Here is a 20,733-nt window from a genome sequence, read left to right as displayed (position 1 = left end):
GTTGGCCCTTCCACACTTCCCATCAGCCCCCTTCCTTCCTCAAGATGGCTCCCCTTCTGATTTTAGTCAGATGACAGTTCGTTGTGGAAAAAATTTTTTTGTATACTGTGAAGATGTGTCACTCAGATTGGTTTACTAAAAAGCTGAACAGCCAATAGTTAGGCAGGATTTTCGGGGCAGAGAAGATGCTGGGAAGAAGAAGGCAGAGATGACAAGAGATGACAAGCAAGCAGGATGGGCAATATGGAAATGAGGTAATAAAGCCAAGAGGCAGAAAGTCAATTAATAGAAATGGGTTAATTTAAGTTCTAAGAGATAGAAATAAACCTTAGCTGTTGGCTGAGCTTTCATAATTAATAATACGTCTCCATGAATATGTACCACATTTTCTTTATCCATTGGAGTACTACTCAGCTGTAAAAAACAATGACATAATGAAGTTTGCAGGCAAATGGATGGAACTAGAAAATATTGTCCTGAGTGAGGTAACCCAGACTCAGAAAGACAAACATATTATTACTCACTCACAAGTAGATACTAGATCTAAAGAGAAGGATAACCAGACTACAACCCACAGCTCCAGAGAAGCTAGGAAACAAGGAGAACCCTAAGAGGGATACATGGATCACCTTGGGAGGGGGGGAGTAGATGAGATCTCTATGAGTAAACTGGGGATGAGGGGGGGCAATGGGGAGGAGGGCATGGGGGATGAGAACATGAGGAAATGGGAGAGATAGAGTGGGAGAGCAATGAAAGAGATATCTTGATAGAGGGAGACATTACGGAGTTAGGGAGAAACCTGGCGCTAGAGAAATTCCCAGGAATCCACAAGGACAATGCCAGATTAGACTATTAGCAATAGTGGTGAGGGTGCCTGAATTGGCCTACCCCAGTAATCAGATTGGTGAATACACTGTCATCATAGAGCCTTCATCCAGTAACTAATGGAAGCAGATGCAGAAATCCACAGCCAAGCACCAAGCACCAGGCCGTGCCCCAGGAGTCCAGTTGAAGAGAGAGAAGAGTGATTCTATGAGCAAGGGGCATCAAGATTATGATGGGGAAACCTACAGAGACAACTGAACCAAGTTTATAGGAACTCACAAACTTTAGACTGACAGCTGTTGAATATACATGGACTGTACTAGGTCCTCTGTGTATGGGAGACAGTTGCGTAGCTTGGTTTGTTTGATGGGCCTCTGGCAGTGGGATCAGGATCTATCCTTGGTGTGTGAGCTGCCTTTGGGAGCCTTATATAGCCTTGATGGGGAGGGGCTTGGTCCTTCCTCAACTGAATGTACCAGACTTTGCTGACTCCCCATGGAGGCCTTACCCTTTTATAGGAGGGGATGGGGGATGGATCAGCAAGGGAAGGCTGATGGGGGGAGCTTGAGGAGGGATGAGAGGGGGATCTGTGGTTGGTATGTAAAATGAATTTTAAAAATTTTTAATTAAAAAAAGTCTCTATGTGGTTATTTTGGAGTCGGTTGGTGGGCCAGAGACTCACTACAATAGTTGATAGATGATAAATGATAGATAGATAGATAGATAGATAGATAGATAGATAGATAGATAGATGATAGATGATAGAGTCCACATAAGAGAGGGAGTATGTAGTATTTGTTATCCTTTCCTCACATTTCCCTTTCATGTCCCCCCTTCTATGTCTTCTATTTTAATATCATTAATATGTCATATAATTATATAGTTAAATCTAAATTCTACATATAAAAGAAAGCTTGGTATTTATCTTTCTGGATCTCTGTTTCACTTAACATGATGTTAAATCCATTTCCCACACAGGATATAATTTCCCTTTTTAATGGATAAATAAAACCCCATGGTATCTATATACTACATTTTCTTTAAACATTCCCTGTTGATCAGCATCTAGGCTGGTTCTATATTTTAGGAATTATAAGCAGTTCAGCAGTCAGCATGACTATGCAAACATCTTTGTGGTGTGCTGATGAAGACTCTTTTGGAGATATAACCAGAGTGTTATAGCTGGGGATACAATAGCTCCATTTTGTATTTCTATGATGAACCTCCGTATTAACTGCCCTAGTCCAGGTACTAGTTGCATTCACACCAGCAGAGTCTAAATGTTCCTCTTTCCCCATATCCTCACCAGCATTTGTTTGCTGGATGATTGCCACTCTTAGTGAAGTGAGATGGAATCTCATAGTAGTTTTCATTTCCGTTTTCCTGATGGCGAGGAAGCTAAACATTTTTTTCATGTATTTACTGACCATTTTTATTTCTCCTATTTTCTTCTATTTCTTCTTTGAACCATCCAGTTTATTTTCATTTATTGATTGAGTTATTGGTCTTTGGATGTTTATTTTTTGGAGTTTTAATATAGTTAAGATATTAATCCCCTGTCAGATATACATAGTTAACAAATATTTTCTTCTATTATGTAGGCTCATTCTTCCCTCTGGTGAATATTTCCTTTGTTATGTAAAAGCTTGTGAATGTCATGAAATCCCATTTGTCAATCTTGTAATTATTTCTTGAGCTGTTTGAATTCTTCCAGAAAGTTATTGCCTATGCTTATATCCTTTTAAAAATTACTTCTTTTAATTTTTGAGATCATAATATCATATAATTCTTCCCTTCCCTTTCCTTCCTCCAAACCCTCCCCCATCTACCCCTCCTTGCTCTCTTTCTAATCTTCTACCTGCCCCTCCCTGCTGTTTAATTCATGATCTTTTTTCAGTAATTGGTGTTACACACACACACTCCTAAATACATAAGTACAAGCTGCTCAATGTATAATGTTAATTCTTTGAATATTTTCAAGACTGACCATTTGGTATTGGATAGTCCCTGGAGAACACTTCCTCCCACTCTTGGCATTCCTTAGTTGTCTGTAGTTCTTTGTGTACGCTGAGGTCTCATACACTTTCCTTCACCCACTTTGGCATGTCTGTTGTTATCCTGATCACCTCGTGTGTAGGCAGTCATATTGGCAAGATTTTATGGGTATAGCATCTGACATTCCTAGGACACACAATCTTATAGAAAAATCCCTGATCCTCTGACTCTTAAATCTTTCACCCCCTAAGGTTCTCTATGGGATGAGACGACTCTTTATGTGTGGGAGTTGTCTTGTAGAAGTATCCGCTGGGACTGGGCTCCACAACTCTGGATTCTAATCAGCTGTGGTTTTCAATAATAGTCTGTTTCAAAGAGATGTTTCCTTTATGAGAGGTGAAAGACTACACTCATCTGTGGGGATAAGGTTAACTATTTAAAAGGTAGTTAGGCATTGTGCTGGTTTAGTATCATGGCAGGTGTAGGTTCTCCTCCAAGGTCCACAACTTCACTGGTCCTGGGTATTTGGCTAGGTTTCCATTACCAGACATGATTTCCCACTTGTTGAGCAGGTCTTAAGTTTAATTAGAGAGCTATTGGTTACTGCCAGGGTATGCATGCCACTGCTGCTTCCTTATGGTTATGGTACCATACTGGTTGTTGTTGTGGTTCATGGGCATCAAAGCAGCATGGACTGTTGATTGTTTTCCTTCTTTGGAAAGTGTGCATGATGTCTTCTGGTACCATGAAAGCTAGTCATCATGGAGCTTTTGGGTCTAGCTCAGTGGCCTGAGTCCTGAAGTACATAGTGTCTTCAGAAATAGAGACTTCTACCTCAGGGAGGGGCAACTACCAAGAAAAATAGCAATGGCCTATAATGTTTTGTGAGTCTCCTGAACAACCCTGACCAACAATTCTAAAGAAGACTTCTCATGCTTGGTGTTGGGGGTGTGTGAGATGAATAATTTGAGGAGCAGGAGTGTTAATTCTTTCGTAAAAGTTGATAGAATTTATCTGTGAATCCATTTTGTCCTGGACTTTTATTTATTGGGAGACTTTTGTTACCACATCAATCTCATTGCCTGTTACAGACCCATTAAATTATATCCTCTTGATTTAATTTTGGTAAACCATGGGTATCTGGGAGTTTATCCATTTCTTCTAGATTTTTCATATTTTTGGAGTATAAGCTTTCAAAGTACTTCCTGTTAAATCTCTATATTTCATCAGAATCTGTAGGAACATCCCTCTTTTCATCTAATTTTATTAATTTAGACCTCTTTCTTTTGAGTAATTTGGCAAAGGGTAATTCAATTTTGTCTATTTTTTCAAAGCACTAACTATTTCCTGGATTCTTTGTATTGGTCTTTTAGTGAGCATTTGCTAATTTCTACTCTGATCCTTTTTTTCCTGTCTGATTTTAGGCTTCACTTTTCTTATTTTCCTAAGACCTCAAAGCACATGATGATGATATTTGAAATGACTCTGGTTTCTTAATGTAAGAACTCATGCCTATAAACTTTTCCCCCAGAAGTGCCTTCACTGTATCCTAAAAGTTCTGATAAGATATGCTTTCACTTTCATTTGATTATAGGGTTTTCCTAATTTATTCCCTAATTGAAATAACTCCCTGCATCCTATCTGACCACCATGGGTTAAAGGTGGATATCAACAACAACAGAAACAGCAGAAGTATACAAACTCATGGAAAGCAAAGAACTCACTACTCAATGGGGGAAAAATGTCTCAAAATAGAATTAAAAACCTTTTCAAATTGAGTGAAAATGAAAACACAACATACCCAAACCAATGGAACACAATGAAAGCAGTTCTAAGAGGAAAGTTCTTAGCACCAAATGCCTACAGTTAAAAAAAAGAAAGAAAGAAAGAAAGAAAGAAAGAAAGAAAGAAAGAAAGAAAGAAAGAAAGAAAGAAAGAAAGAAAGAAAAGATCTGATATATAATAGCACTGCTGTAATGGAACATCTGAAAGCTCTAAAACAGTGGTTCCCAACCTGTGGGTTGTGGCTCCTTTAGGGGTTGAACAACCCTTTCACAGGGGTCACCTAAGACCATCACAGAACACAGATACTTACATTATGATTCATAACAATAGCAAAATTATAATCATGAAGTAGCAACAAAAATAATTTTATGGTTGGAGGGTCACTACAACATGAGGAACTACATTAAAGGGTCTCAGCATTGGGAAGGTTGAGAACATAGGATCTAGAACAGAAGAAACAATACACAAAAAGAATAGAAGGCAGGAAATAAACTCAGGGCTAAAATCAATAAATAGAAACAGCAACAAAAAAAAAAAATCAATGAAGCCAAAAGTTGGTTCTTTGAGAAAATTAGTAATGTTAAATGATAAAATATTACACAAATTAATTAAAAGACACAGAGAGAAGATCCAAATTAATAAAACTAGAGATGAAAATGAGGGTATAAAACAATGAGAAACTCCAGAGAATCATAAGGAGATACTATAAAAATCTGTATTCCACCAAACTGGAAATCAATGAATTTCTTCATAACAACCTACCAAAGTTAAATCAAGAAGATAAGCAATTTAAGCAGACCCATAACCCCTAGTGAAACAAGAAGTAATTAAAATATCCCAACCAGAAAAACCAGGGCCAAACAGTTTTAGTACAGAATTATACTAGACCTTTGAAGAAGAATTAACACCAATACTGATCAAATTATTCTGCAAAATAAAAACTGAAGAAAAAATTTCCAATTCTTTTTATGAGACCAGAATAGACCTGATACTAAAATAACACAATGATCAAACAAAGAGAATTACAGATCAATTTCTCTTATGGACACAGATAAAAAAATTCTCAATAAAATACTTGCAAAACTAATTCAAGAATAACACATCAAAAAGATCATCTACCATGATCAAGCAGACTTCATTCCAGAGATGCATGATTGGTTCAACGTACATAAACCAATAAATGTAATCCATCACATAAATAGACTAACAGAAAAAAATGACATGATCTTCTTATTAGATGCAGAAATGGCCTCTGACAAAAATCCCAACATCCCTTCATGATGAAAGTTCTGGAGAGATTTGGAACACAAGGGACATGCCTAAACATAATAAGGGTGGTTTGGAGCAAGCCTACAGCTAACATCAACTTGAATGGAGAGAAACTCAAAGCATTTCCAGTAAAATGAGGAACAAAACGCTCTCTCCACTCTCTCCATACCTACTGACTATTCTTAGCTAGAGCAATGAGACAACTGAAGGTGATCAAGGGGATGCAAAAAGGAAAGGAAAAAGTCAAAGATCTTATTTGCTAATGATATGATTTTATACACAAAAGACCCCGAAAACTTCATCAGGAAACTTCTGCAGCTGCTAAACACTTTCAGCAAAGTTGCAGGATACAAAATTAACACACAAAAATTAGTAGCCTTTTGTAATGGTTTGAAAGAAAATGGCCCCCAAAGGGAATAGCACTATTGGGAGGTGTGGCTTTGTTCTGGTAGGTATGGCCTTGTTGGAGGAAGTGTGTCACTGTGGGGGCAGGCTTTGAGGTCTCATATATGCTCAAGCCACACCCAATGTCTCAGACCACTTCCTGTTGCCTGCACAAGATGTAGAACTCTCAGCTACCTTTCCAGCACCGCATTTGCCTGCCTGCATGTCACCATGTTCCACTATGATGATAATGGACTGAACTACTGAACTGTAAGCCAACCAATTAAATGTTTTTCTTTATAAGAGTTGCTGCGGTCATGGTGTCTCTTCACAGCAATAAAAACCCTAAGATATTTGGATATGGATCATATTAACTTTATTGATAAACTGGTTCTAAAACTAGGTTATGTCTCCCCCTTTTCCCAGACTTAGACATGCTTTTAAAGTCTATGTCCAGGGTCAAAGCTATGGCAAAGATAAAAGAGAGCAAAGCAAAACAATTAAAGGGATTATTGATTTGTAAGTTTATTGGGTATGGTTAAGAATCTGTAATATTTGTAACAAAAAAAATAAAACTAAAATGAGATTGATAGTTAAAAGTCTGTGCCTAAGTAACCTTAAAGGAACCATATGGCATGATTCCATTTTGGGATATAAGCAACACACGGTCTGCCATCATCCTTAGGCAGCCACATGGCTGGAAGTCATCTTTGCTAGCATTGTAGAGGAAAGATGTCCTATGGCTTCACTGCCATCTTGATTAAGGGCAACCGCATGGTGTGACCCACCAAGGAGACAACAGGTCTCCAAAGATACTTTTGAATTAGGATAGATTTTTGTATGATAATTCCTGTCCTGTCTTGAAAACAATGTTTATGAAAGATGGGATTTAAAAGCAATGTTTGTTTAATGAGGTATTAAAGCTGCACCTCCATGCGTTTATATACAAGAACATACCTTGCTGGCAACCAAACTTTGTAACAAAGGTGGTATTGGTTTTAGAGACATTGAATTGTTTGCACTGTTGGAGCTTGGTTTTTCCTTGTGAAGATTACAGTTGTGTCCTGTGTCTTTACTCTTGAAATAAAAAAAAGTACTTTATTTTGATATTGCAGGAGCATACTATTGAGAGATTTTAAACTTCTTTAAGAGAAAATCTAGGGGTTTTACAGAAAACTTAAATAAGAAAAAGAACTGAATATGTTTAAAGAATAGCTTTAAAAATATTTAAATGTATAAGGCTATAAGAATTTTAAATTTATAAGATATTTTATTATAATGTCTTTATTAATATGTGATCTGGATAAATGGATAAATAAAAGGCTAAAAATTAGGGCCATGGCTATGAGCCCCAACATTAAACACTAAAGACTTATTATTCCTATCTTATGATGCAGCAAGACAATGACCTAAGCAGTCTAGAAAAGGGTTTCTCCTTGACCTATTCAGGCTAACAGAGACTGATTTGAGAATGTATATCAAACCTCCTTGCTTTTGCTAACATTGTTAAGCTGTAGCTATTTCGGTAAACTGAGTCATACAAAAAACTGTTATAGTCTATAATGGTATGCTATGTAAGGCCCAGGAAAACAAAGTTGCCAATCTTCATATGGATCGAGTTCATGAAAAGAGCTTTAGTTTAGAAATTGTTATTTTTATTATAAACTGTTAAAAATGATTAAGCTTTAATATGTTGAGAACTATACTTGTGGTCATGCTAAGTACTAACATAATTAATTACAGAAAAAAAGCTTTAGTTAAGCTCCTGTATATGTTTTTAAGGTATAGCCTAAAGCAAATAACTAAAAACAAGCAAGGGTAGTTTAGGTCAGATATACTTAATAGAGAATGGTCTTCAGACTTGTCAGAGATCTGCTGAATGTGACATTTAAGATGTTTAAGCTTACTATGACAGAGACCCCAGCTCCTAGCAGTGACCCCCTAAGGTCTCCAAAAAGATAATGGGGCACAGTGACAATTCCACCTGGATTCTGGTAATGCTAACCACTAGGCAAGACTGCCCCAAGGCCTTGCCTTTCACCAGGACCCTACCCAAACTGTGAACAAGCAGGATAATAGAAAATAGATTGCCCCACTTTGCCTAGCAAAGTGAGCTCAGTGCCCCCATGTTCTTCCTCCATAGGAAAGCCTCCTATCTTCTTGGCCTGGAAGCTGAAGACTGGTGCTGTCCTGGTACACCTCTGCCCCCAACACCATGGAGACCACAGGAGCCTGGAATGGTTGTCTAGGCAATGGACTATGGACTAGTCTTTGTCATTTTTATTGATACACAGGCCATTTGAATCATACTTCCTGCTATAATTTATCCTTCTCAGATCCCTGACAGCACTGACAGCTAAACTAACTAACTTTCTCAGCTTGGTAGCAGCAGGCAACCAGCAACTTCCCTCAAGGTTGCAGCCACCTTGTTAGTTCATCTAGAGCTACTAAATCTCTTGTAAGAAAAGACAGATAGGTCTGCCTTACTAACAGGCTTCATATTAAAGGGTAAATAAGTTTCAGGTTTTCACTAAAGGAATATACCTTGCAATTATTATTCTCGATAATAACTACGCATGTCTCTGAGACAGAAATAAAGTGTTCTAAGATGTATAAAGGTCTGAAACTTAAGTTCTGATGGTATAAAAATCATTTAAGATATATAAAAATGGGAAAGGTTTTAGATTTCTCCCCCTTCTACACTATTGTTATACTAAGATTTCAAAGGTTCAGAGTTTTAATATTGATCAATGGAGTTCTGATAAGTTGATAGAGCACTGACTACTTACTACTTACTATTCAGTCAAAACCTCAAGATTTTAAATTTCCTTTTGTTGTCATCTAAATACAAACTTAAGGATGACCCAAAGCTATAGTTTTGCTAGGATTCAATGGCATGAGTCTACTCTAGCTGTTTTACAGACATCTGTTAGCTGTTTTCTCTACAATGCAGATTTCAGTACAGTGGTATCTTAGAGTTTCTATTGCTTTGAAGAGACATCATAACCACAGCAACTCTTATAAAGGAAAACATTCAATTGGGGTAGCTCTCTTAGAGTTCAGAGGTTTAGTCCATTATTGTTATGGTAGGAAGCAAGGCAGCATACAGGCAGACATGGAGCTGGAGAAGGAGCTGAGAGTTCTTACATCTTGACCTACAGGCAATAGGAAGTGGTCTGAAATACTGGGCATGACTTCAACATATATGAGACCTCAAAGCCTGCCTCCACAGGTACACACTTCCTCCAAAAAGGCCACATCTATTCCAACAAAGCCACAACTCCCAATAGTGCCAATCCCTATGAGTTTATGGGGGCCAATTACATTCAAACTACCACATTCCACTCTCTAGCCCCCATAAGCTTATAAAAATACCAAAGTGCAAAATGCATTTAATCCAACTTCAAAAGTCTCCATGGTCTATCACATTCTCAACAATGTTTAAAAGTCCAAAGTTCAAAATCTCTTCTGAGATTCATTTGATCTCTTAACTATAATCCCCTATAGAATCAAAAACAAATTGCAATCACATACTTCTAACATATAATGGTACAGGATTTACATTACCATTCCAAAACATAGGGAAAGAAGCACAGAAAGGAAATACTGGACCAAAGAAGACTGAAAACCAGCTGGGCAAACTCCAAACTCTGAATCAAATGTCTGATACCAAAACACTATTCAGATTTCCAATTCCTTTCAGCTTTGTTGACTGCAACACACTTCCTTCTCTTGGGCTGGTTCCACTCCCTGCTAGTCCCTGGTCTCAGAGACTTTCCTTAGTCATAGAGGCAAATTCCATAGCCCCTTTCTTCTATCCTTAACTCTAAAGCCAGAACCACATGTCCAAAGCTGACAATGTCTGCTGTTTACTAGGGCAGGAACGTGGCCCCATTATTCAATTACATCTTCACCAGTTTTCTGTTTTTGATGCTTACTACCTTTACTGCCTAAGTTTGGCTGTCCTTGAACTCACTCTGTAGACTAGGCTGGCCTCAAACTCAGAGATCTGCCATCCTCTGCCTTCCAAGTACTAGGATTAAAGGCGTGCACCACCACATCCAGCTCCAAGCTTTTCTTTCCTCTTCACAAGTTGGGAACTTAGCTGGGTGGGATCTTGTACTGAGGTCACCACTCCCTTTATTCCATTTCTTAATCTGCTTATCTCCTCGAACACAGGACTTAGCTCGATTCTACTTCCTGGTGCGCCTTTTCTCCTCAAATTGTTCTACATCTTTTATTTTTACTTGCTCAGGTTGCTCCTTATCACTATAAATCTTCATTAGAGTTACCACTAACAACCACATGACAGAGTCTATATTAGGCTGTTTTGAGATTTATTCTGCCAATGAAATTAATCTAAAACTCTTCACTTTAGCCTTAGGCAGACTCTTCAGACAAGGGCAAAAAGCAGTCACATTCTTCACCAAGATGTCACAAGAATGATCTCTAGGCCACATATCAAAATTCTTCTCCTTTGAAACCTCTAGTCAGGCCCCCACAGCTCATCAAATGACACTCAGCACCACTGTCTTCTATGCTCCTACTACTCTGGCCCATTAAGCAGCACTTAAATTATTCAACTGCTTTTCTAATCCACAGTCCCAAGGTCCCTAGTCCTTCAAACAAAAGCATCATCAGGCCTATCACAGCAATACCCCACTGCTGGTACCAACTTCTGTCTTAGTTATGGTTTCTGTGGCTGTGAAGGGACATCATGACCACAGCAACTCTCATGAAGGAAAACATTTAATGGGTTGGCTTGCTTACAGTTTAGAGGTTTAGCCCATTATCATCATGGTAAGAAGCAAGGCAGCATACAGACAGACATGGTGCTGGAGAAGTAGCTGAAAGTCCTTACATCCTGACCCACAGGCAACAGGAAGTGGTCTGAAATACTGGGTGTGGTCTGAGCATATATGAGACCTCAAAGCCCACCTCCAGAGTGACATACTTCCTCCAACAAGACCATACCTATTCCAACAAGGCCATACCTCCCAATGTGTCATTCCCTATGAGCTTATGAGAGGCAATTACATTCAAATTACCATCAGTGATAATGTTAGTATATCTGTAACTTGTATCTCCTTTTGTAAACTAAAAATTCATGTAAACTTCAAGTAGTCAAAGAAGTCGTAAGATTTGGATGCACCGGTCACAAGCCAAACAGACTCTAGATAAGTACAGCCTTAAGTTTCTCTATCAGACTATTCCTGAGGGTAGGTTCTCTTCCCTGGTCTTCCCCCAATTACTAGGACTATGGGCCTGAAAGTTCTAAATGTAATATTTTCCTTTAAGTTCCTAAATTTTAACTTCTGTCCCTAGTTTGTATTTGTCTCAGCATATTTCCACTTGGCTGACAGACACCATCCATGCATCACCTGCGGACTGCAAGCTGCTGAGCTCTGGACTTGCTGAAAGCTGATGTAAACCAGTCTAGCCTATGTGACTGCTCCATGTCTCTTCGGCTGGGTCAGCTAACCAGATGCTTCTGATGAATACCCCATTGCCCAGCCTTTGACCAGCCTTTCAGCCTTTCTGGGCCCTAGTTTTAGCTAGAAGTAATTACAGAAGAGAGTATACCATCCCTTGCTCCCACAACAGGTTGAAATGCCAAGTCAAAAGGAAACTCTCTGGCATGGGGGGAAATGGCTACCTATAATGCCAACTGGCATACCAAGAAAATGGGCCCAGATTTATCAACAGGTAGATTTGTTAACTGAAATAGTTCTATAGTATGGTAGTACACTTGGCCTGCTTTATGCAGAACAAAGTGGTATTATATGGTTTTAAGAGAAAATTATTATTTCCATACAAACCATTCAGGATTATAATCTGGCTGTACTCAAAGAAATATTACAAAAAGGGGAACTGAGATGAAATAAATGCATGATGCCCCATCCATTTCCAGATTCCTGCTAGATAGTAACTCTGATATCAGCCATCACAGGGCCTTTGGGCCTCCTGCTTCTGTTAATTACTGTTAGCTCTTATATTAGTAATACAATAACAAAATGAAAATTCCTATCTAGGTACCATTAAATTGATGATTTAGATCCCAATATAAACAATACCATTGCAGAGTTAAGGATTTAATTCAGGATAAAACTCAAAGGAGTAATTTAATAGCCAAAGTTAATCTGTAAGCCCCACCTGCCTAAAGAACAGATAACTTTCTGGAATGCTGGAGGTTGTAGTTCTTAGAAAATGACAAAGCCACATGGGAAATATGGCGGCCATATGAGTTTGTCCTTAAAAAGCCCCTACAATACATGTCTTGTCACCACTCCCTGGGATTCCGGAGAGTGGACCTGACCAGTGTCTATCCTGGTCAGTATTTAATTAAAGCTTGCTTCAAATTTGGCTCAAAATTATGGAACTAGTTTTTGCTCTTGTGACTCTCAGGATTAACGGGAGGAATTTGACACAAGCTCCCATCCCTAACCGAAAAGCTGTCTCCAACTGACATCTACTTGCAAAGAAAAAATTAGTTTTCTCCAATGGAGTCTCACTGGGTATATTAATCACACTTAAGGGTAGGCCCTGGGCTCAGCAGTAGATGGCTAACACAAAAGGAATCTTTTTGTCTCATATTGCTCTGTTTAGGCATTTTTTTTTTTTTGTCTTACTGGTTTTTGTTTGTGTGATATGGTTTCTAATTTTGTGTTTTTAAGGATTTTGTTTTTGTGTGTTTCTTGTTATTTCTTTTTTTAAAAATTCTGATTTGTTTCATTGGTTTTCTGTTTGTTTTCTAAAGAGAGCAAGGGTGTGCCTGAAGTTTGGTGGGTGGGGAGGTAGGGAGGGTCTGGTAGGAGCTGGGGGAGAGAAAACCATGATCAGAGTATACTGTATGCTAAAAAGAATTGTCAATAAAAAAATAAGTAAATAGTTGGGCAGTGGTGGCACACACCTTTAATCCCAGCACTCGGGAGGCAAAGGCACACGGATTTCTGTGAGTTCGAGGCCAGCCTGGTCTACAGAGTGAGTTCCAAAACAGCCAGGGCTACACAGAGAAACCTTGTCTTGAAAAACAAACAAACAAAGAAAAAGTAAATAAATAATTTTAAAATAAAGAACTTAAAGTTCTTTAAAACAAAGAACTTTAAAATAAAATACTAGACTGGACAACTTACCACTCAGTCAGGAAAGTCTGATGGTGAGTGGCATGCACTAGGCATCCTTGTGTTACAGCGATCACTGTTCAGTTTGGTTATTGTCACAACCCATCAAGACTACTGCAGAATGTGTCAGAAAAGACGCCTGAGAGTAAGTTCTTAGACTGACATGTTACGCCATATCCAGACTTCCCTTTTCTTAATGAAAGACCAGAAGCCTACGTTTTCTACACCAGCACAGGGGCTAGCTGGCCTTAAGTGATTAAGGTTCCCTATTCCCTTATCTAGGAAATGGGCTAAGTACAGCACCATGGGGGAAAAGGATTCTGGGATGAGAGTACAGCTTAGTGGTAAGGTGAACACTTAGTGAATGTGGGGACCTGGCTCAATCGCCCATATCACCAAAGAAAAACAAGGGTTTGGGTATCTCCTCATCACTCCTTCACAGACATATGAACTTCAGTTACTGAATCACTGTTCCCTCACCTGAACCTATATCTGTTTCATGGGTTTTTTTTTTTAATGAATTAAATCATGGTAATTGTAGAGAAAAAAAAACTGAAAAACTTCTCAGCAAATTCAGTCTATATGATTTTATAGCTTTTTTGTAATGCTAATCTTTCAGACAATTTAGTAAGAATATATCTACATATACATATGTAGATATAGGCATAATTATATTAATGAACAAATAAGTGTCTAGCATGTGGTAGTTGCTCAAAGAAAAATAATATTATAATTCCTCATGTTTTACACAATTTTTATAAAAGGATACATTATTTTCAAGTGAAGTTAATAGAGTGCAAAATACTTTATTTACTCATTCATGCCTATATTATAATGTGGAACACCCAGCACTGATGCTGAGGAGATGGGGGTGGGCTTTGCCCATCAAGAGTTTCCATCATCTCCCTTTTAACCAGCCCTCACAAGTACACAGTAAGTAAAAACAGCTTAAAGACACATCCCTAAGCCATCCCTAAACCATATGCCATCCTCTACCCTTGCAAGCTGACTGCCACCTCAAAGCCTGTCCTGTGGTGAATTTCTGGAACTACCCCTGGAGGGCGGCTGAAAACACCAGGAAAGGTATATTAAAGTGACATGCATGAAGGAAGTCTGGAATAATTGTGCCTTTTAGACGCCCATCCACAATTGCGCTCAGATATTATAAATGCCGTGTCTCTCGACAGATGGCATTTTCCGGTGGGGAAATGAAAGGAGACCCAGTTCTCCTCAAACACTTCAGCACGTGTAGCGTTCCAGGCGGACCCTGCATTCCTTCATCACAGACACCTCTGGCATCTTCCCCTAACATGGTTCTGAGCATGACTTTCAGAACTTTGATTATGGGGGCTTGAGTGCCAGCCTGTCACAGGAAACAAATTGGGTGCTTTTTAATGGCCAAGTTCCAAAACGAGTAAATGGCTTTTATCAAGTTATTACATAATTCTCACTAAAAAAGACAAAAAGTAAAAATTAAAAATTAAAAAAAAAAAGTACCTTGGTACTGAAGCTACCGTGACGAACTTAGCTAGTTTGCAAGGGGCTCTTCCAGGTTAGCATTGCCAAGTTCACTGTCCCAGGCACACCAGGGCTGCTGGTCACACTAGACAAAGCCAAGATGGTAAAATAAAAACCAGTGTATATCAGTGTGGTGATATATTGTGTACCCTAATAAAATTTGCCTGAAGATCAGAGAACAGAACAAGCCACTAGATTAAACACAGAGGCCAGGCAGTGGTGGCACACACCTTTAATCCTAGTACTCAGGAGGCAGAGCTCTTTCTGGATCTCTGTGAGTTCAAAGCCACCTTGGACTACATGAGATTGACTCAATCTATGAGAGAAAACAGAGCCAGGCAGTAATGGCACACACCTTTAATCCCAGTACTGGGAAGCACACACTCCATTAATCCCAGGAAGTGATGGCTGGGCAGAGAAAGGTATTAAGGTGTGAGGAGACAGGAACTAAAGGCTTTTTGGCAAAAGCATCCCTTCCAGCTAGAGGGTTGTTCAGGCCGAGGAGTCCTAGAGGTAAGAGGTGGCTGTGGCTTGTTCCTTTGTCTCTCTGATCTTTCAGCATTTACCCCAATATCTGACTCTGGGTTTTTTATTAAGACCATTTAGAAATTCAAGCAACATATTGGTTCTGGGTTCTTCTGTTATTCATGCTTAGCTCTAAATAGAGATTAGGGGGCTTACATCTCAGGTGCCTCACAGGGAGAGATCATATTATTTTGGTAAATAATTCTGAAATTCAGGGGCTCCGACTTTGAAAAGAGGAACCAAGTGTGCCTTCAGCTGAGGCTTTTATTAGTGAAAATAAATGTTTTAAATGAGAAATTTCAAGAATTCAAGCCACTGAGCTCGGCTGCCCACCTCTTTCTTCCTGTTTGATCTTTGAAGATTAGCATTCGGTACTTTTCGTGACATTTATATTGAGGAAGGAATATAAGATTATTAAAAGCAGAGGAACTCAATATTGGGAACGCACATCAAAAGGTCTTCATGACAAAGAAGAGATCATCTGATGTGAAACCCGTGACTAGAAGCATGTGTGCTGTACTTACTTTCTGGTTAACAGCGTAACAGACGTCAAAATATGATTTAAAACACTTCTCGCAGCTGAGCTGACATTTGGCGGTCCTCCACCTTCTTTTGCTCTTGAGGATGGGGCTTCAAATCCAAACGAGGTTAACACTTTGTACTGGGACATATTCCTGGTGGATGAGGAAAACAGTCTTTTTGTTGAAGTAAAATGAAAACATCTGTTCAGGTCCCTAGGGAAAGACTTATTTTTACAAAGAAGGGGGGATGGGGATGGTAATGCCTGGTTTCAAAGCTGGAGACAGCTTCAGTAACATTGCATACGTCAAACAATTATACTGTCTGTTGCCTGGCTCACCAAGGATGATGAAAATTTGTATGTGAGCTGGAGCTGATCTTGAATTTTAAAGATTGCTCCTCCATATTTATCTCCTTACCTTGTCCAAAGTCATGTGGGAAGAGCTATTCACTGGTTTCAAGTTCTTTTCACAGTACAGCAGGATAAACACAGGTCAGTAAGGGACCAGTTTTCCATGATATGCTGTGTCTTGATCAGCAACTGTGTCCTCTGGATAGATGTTATATTTGTTTGATATTGATGCAATCAATATGAAATAGAGTTGAGCATCCCTGATTGAAAAATCTAAAATGTGAAGGGCTTCAAAATCTGAAACTTCTGAGTTGCTAGCCTGAAGTTCAATTTCAGATCTTGGTGCATTTTGGACTTCAGATTATGGGGGCTAGAAGTGCTTGACCAGCAAAGAATGTATTAATGTTCCAAAATCAGAAAAACTTGGAAAACATTTCCAGTCCTAAGAATTTCAGATGAAGCATATGCAAACTGCATATAATTTAGCATCTCAACACAGCATCCATTGATCTATCAACCAGATCCAGGCACGGCTTTACGTCATTATCTGCCCAGGGTCTCAGAGGGTGTTGGCTGCTATGATTTGGAACTCAAGTCTCCTTCCGAGCTCATGGAATTGTGACAGAACCCCATGTCTTGCAGATGGTGGGCAGATACTCTGATTCTCTTGTTGCTGCTGGTCAGTTGCTCCTTGCAACTCTTGGATGCTAGCCGCACTATCACATGGCCTATTCCATTTTCAGTGCTAAAAACAGAATCAATCTGCCCTGTGTGGATTCCCTTGATTTTCTGAACCACTGATTTTTAGAATATCCCAGTCCCATTAGGGCTCACCTGAGTCAATTAGGTTCACACCACAAAATTTCCTCCTCTCAAAAGCAAATGTCCCACTTAACCATAGAACAAAACCCATCATGTTCACAACCCTGAAGATCCACAGGGATTGTGTATATGTGTGTCTGTCTGTCTGCCTATGTCGGTGTGTCTGTGCCTTTCGTAAAAGTAAAATACAAATCTCACCTTTCAAACTTTTAGGCCCATTTTTACGAGGCAAAGATGAGTGTGAAACTCTGAGAAGGCCTTAAGACTTGCTTAAATCTCCTTTCTACCCGGCGGGATGAAAATTCTAAAATATAACATAATTAACGATTTCCCAATGGCTAAGCATTTTGAGCAATATATAGGATAATGCATCTAATAATATATAAGTTTATAAGTTACAGAAGTTAAAGGCAATTCTTAATTAATGGATAATGTGCAATCAAAACACTCCTTTCATTCCAAATTGGAGGTGGGCATTGTTTCACACAAGTCTGCCTTTTCTGGATGGGCAATTTAGTGGGAGAGATGCCCAGAAAGCTGACAGGATAGTCCCACCTGCTCTTTCTGCTCCACAGTCAGCCTCTAGGCTTCTGCCAAGACCTAGCCCCCTACCTGCAACTGCCCACAGGCCCCATTCAATACCAAAACTTCTCACATCCTCCCCCCGCCAAGGTCTAGCCTGGTGAGTACCCCTTACCATTCAAATACTCATTTTTCCACAAACCACCAGATTTAGCCCATATCCAGTACGTGGCCTTTCTGCCTTCATTGCAGGGGAGCTCAAGGCTTGGGTCAAGCACCTCCTTAACTATCTGCCAAACCACAGGACTCTCCCACATCATATCCAAACTTTCCCCTCAGACCTCTCTATCCTCACACTCCCAGCTTGGAATATCCTGTAAACCAGGCCAGCCCCTCTGTCCACCTGACTTCATTCCACTGAGCCATTTCCAACCTCTAGACCCAAAAAAACTTCTTTTCCCACACCATGTTTTATTCATAACAAACTCAAAACTAACAAAGGAAGTTCATGTGCCCAGATTTCATTGCAAGAATATGACTATGAAAGGTCAAGCCAGCATCTTCTCTCCAAAAACCTACCAGTCCCATAGAAATGCTTGCCAACGAGAACTACCTAGATGAACCCTAGGACACAGAATGTAAAAGAATCATAATCCTCATCAAAGAATGCAAGGACTTTAAAGAAATCGATCAATGAAACCAAGGAGAAACAACTTAGGGAAAGTAAACACCTGAATGATACCAAAACCAACAAACAAACAACACAAACATAAGGCTGCTGGGAACGAAAAACAATCCAAGATGAGAATGGAATTCAATCAGGAGATAGAAACATGGAAGAGGATCTAAGCTGAAATGAAGACAGGATTGAAAAAGCCAATATCCCAACTAGGAAACTCTAAGAAAGCCTTACAAGTAGAGTGAACCAGACAGAAGACAGCATATCAAGTCTCAAGGAGAAGAGACAGGGCTACACCAGTGGTTCTCAACATGTGGGTCTCGACCCCTGGGGTTGAATGACCTTCCACAGGGGTTGCCTAAGACCACCGGAAAACACATGTGTCTGATGGTCTTAGGAACTGAGACTGCTGTGGATGATTGATTGAGTGATAAATAAAACACTGGCCAGTAGCCAGGCAGGAAGTATAGGCAGGACTAGCAGAGAGGAGAATTGAGAGAACAGGAAGGCAGAGAGGAGGGAGACGCCAGTCGGCCATCCAGAGATCATGTAAAGGCAGCAGGTAAAGCCATGAAACACGTGACGACATATAGATTAACAAAAATGGACTGAGTATAAGAGTAAGAGCTAAACAATGATAGGCCTGAGCTAATGACCAAGCAGTTTAAATAATATAAACGTCTATATGTTTATTTTATAAGTGGGCTATAGGACTGCCAGGGCTTGGCGGAACCTGGAGAGAAAAACTCTAGCTACATGAGACACTGCTCCTCTATCCATCTCCAGGTGGGTCTGCTGTCCACATGCAGATAAACACACATATGAGTACCCAGCATAATGACATCATCACATCAAACCCATGACAGACACCCCAAACAAATACAGTTGTATGTGATAGGGTTGGCACCATAATGTACTTACGCAGACCACTCACAGGTGTGTAGAAAGCAGCAGTATTAGAGGTAAGATGACACTTCATGAATTATATTTACTGGGTAAATGTAAAATCATGTACTGTAAATATATATGTGTGTGTGTGTGAGAGAGAGAGAGAGAGAGAGAGAGAGAGAGAGAGAGAGAGAGAGAGAGAGAGAGAGAGAGAGAAACCATGGAAACTTAATGTGATCACTTTTATATTTAGCTGTGGTTGATGTGAATACTGCCCCCTTGTGATAGTAATTGGTATGTAAAAAACAACAGAACAGTGAATCACAGGAAACATTAATGAACTGTGTTGACTGAACTATGCCATTTATCATCTTCTGTATTATTAAAGTTATTGTTATATATCATTTTCATTAGAAAACCATCCTATGACAATGAATCAGGTAGAGAAGAATATAATGTTAAATAAAGAAAATACAGTGAGGATTTTTTGTTTGTTTTTTGAGACAGGGTTTCTTTGTGTAGCCCTGACTGTCCTGGAACTATCTCTGTAAACCAGACTGGCCTCAGACTCACAGAGATCCCCCTGCCTCTGCCTCCCAAATGCTGAGATTAAAGGCATGCACCACCACACCTGGCTATAGTGAGGATTTTTTATGGTATGGTTTTACCTTAATAAGAACAGGAGCAATTATTACAACAAATTGTTTGTTCTGTCAGTGGAATCTATGAAGCCAAACTAAAACATGATTTAATAGCAAGCATCAAGCTTTGCTGGCAAGGATATCAACTATTTTAGAAGCAAAGCTGATGGACTCAATGAAGGGACTCTAGCCTGCCCGAGCATGGCAAACATGGCCCTAGCAGGCCCTGCCCTTCTCCCCCATTCCCTCTGCCTTGATAAGAACCATTAGATTACATTCCTAAAGCTAGCCACCTACCTAGGTCTATTCCCTTACTTGGTCACTTCCTCCCTGACTAACAACGTCTACCTATCATTCAGAACTCAAAAGCCCCATTGGCTGCCCTAGTTAATTTGCCCAATCAAAACAAAACAATTCATCCTAAAATGGGGTTTCCCCCTCTACCTTTATAAACCACCATTTGCCTATGGGCCACATCTGTCTCCTTTCTATCTAAAGGCAATCCTTTGTCCCTAGGGACAAATATCCCTTCCACCTCTCCCTTGTCCCCTTCCCCTTCTCCCTGTCCTTTATCTCCTATCGCTGTCTTTTATTCCCTGCCCTTTGTCCCCCTGGGGCAAATAAATCTCCTTTGTGCTGAGAACTTGGTCTTGGGGTGTCTTGTACTGGATACTGGTCCCTTCACTCAAGAAAGCCAGACTTGACCCTGGTGGTAAGTACCACAAACAAAACAAACAGAGGAGCCATTGAAACTTCATAGTTGGTGGCACTCAGAATCACCAGAGCTATGAAACCTCACACATTGCTGAGGATTACACTGTTCAAGTAATGATTGGAGATAAATTTGTTACCCAACTGAGTGCAATTTCCTTATCTAAGGAACCCTGT

General features: G+C 39.6%; 1 long non-coding RNA gene across 1 annotated transcript in view; it reads right to left on the bottom strand.

The window, feature by feature from the left end:
• Nucleotides 1–20,733, bottom strand: part of LOC128097155 (uncharacterized) — a 31,613-nt gene that overhangs the window by 855 nt on the left and 10,025 nt on the right. The window contains exons 3-4 of the long non-coding RNA XR_008213788.1: nt 15,947–16,096; nt 14,877–14,982 (exon numbers count right to left, since the gene is read on the bottom strand). This is a non-coding gene — a long non-coding RNA (uncharacterized LOC128097155). The remainder of the gene's footprint in view (nt 1–14,876; nt 14,983–15,946; nt 16,097–20,733) is intronic.

This window comes from Peromyscus californicus, unplaced genomic scaffold (assembly GCF_007827085.1).
Source record: "Peromyscus californicus insignis strain IS unplaced genomic scaffold, ASM782708v3 Scaffold_5__1_contigs__length_169319896, whole genome shotgun sequence".
Classification (NCBI taxonomy): Eukaryota; Metazoa; Chordata; class Mammalia; order Rodentia; family Cricetidae; genus Peromyscus; species Peromyscus californicus.
The sequence above is the reverse complement of the archived record's forward strand: the minus strand, read 5'-3'. Positions and strand labels throughout refer to the sequence as shown.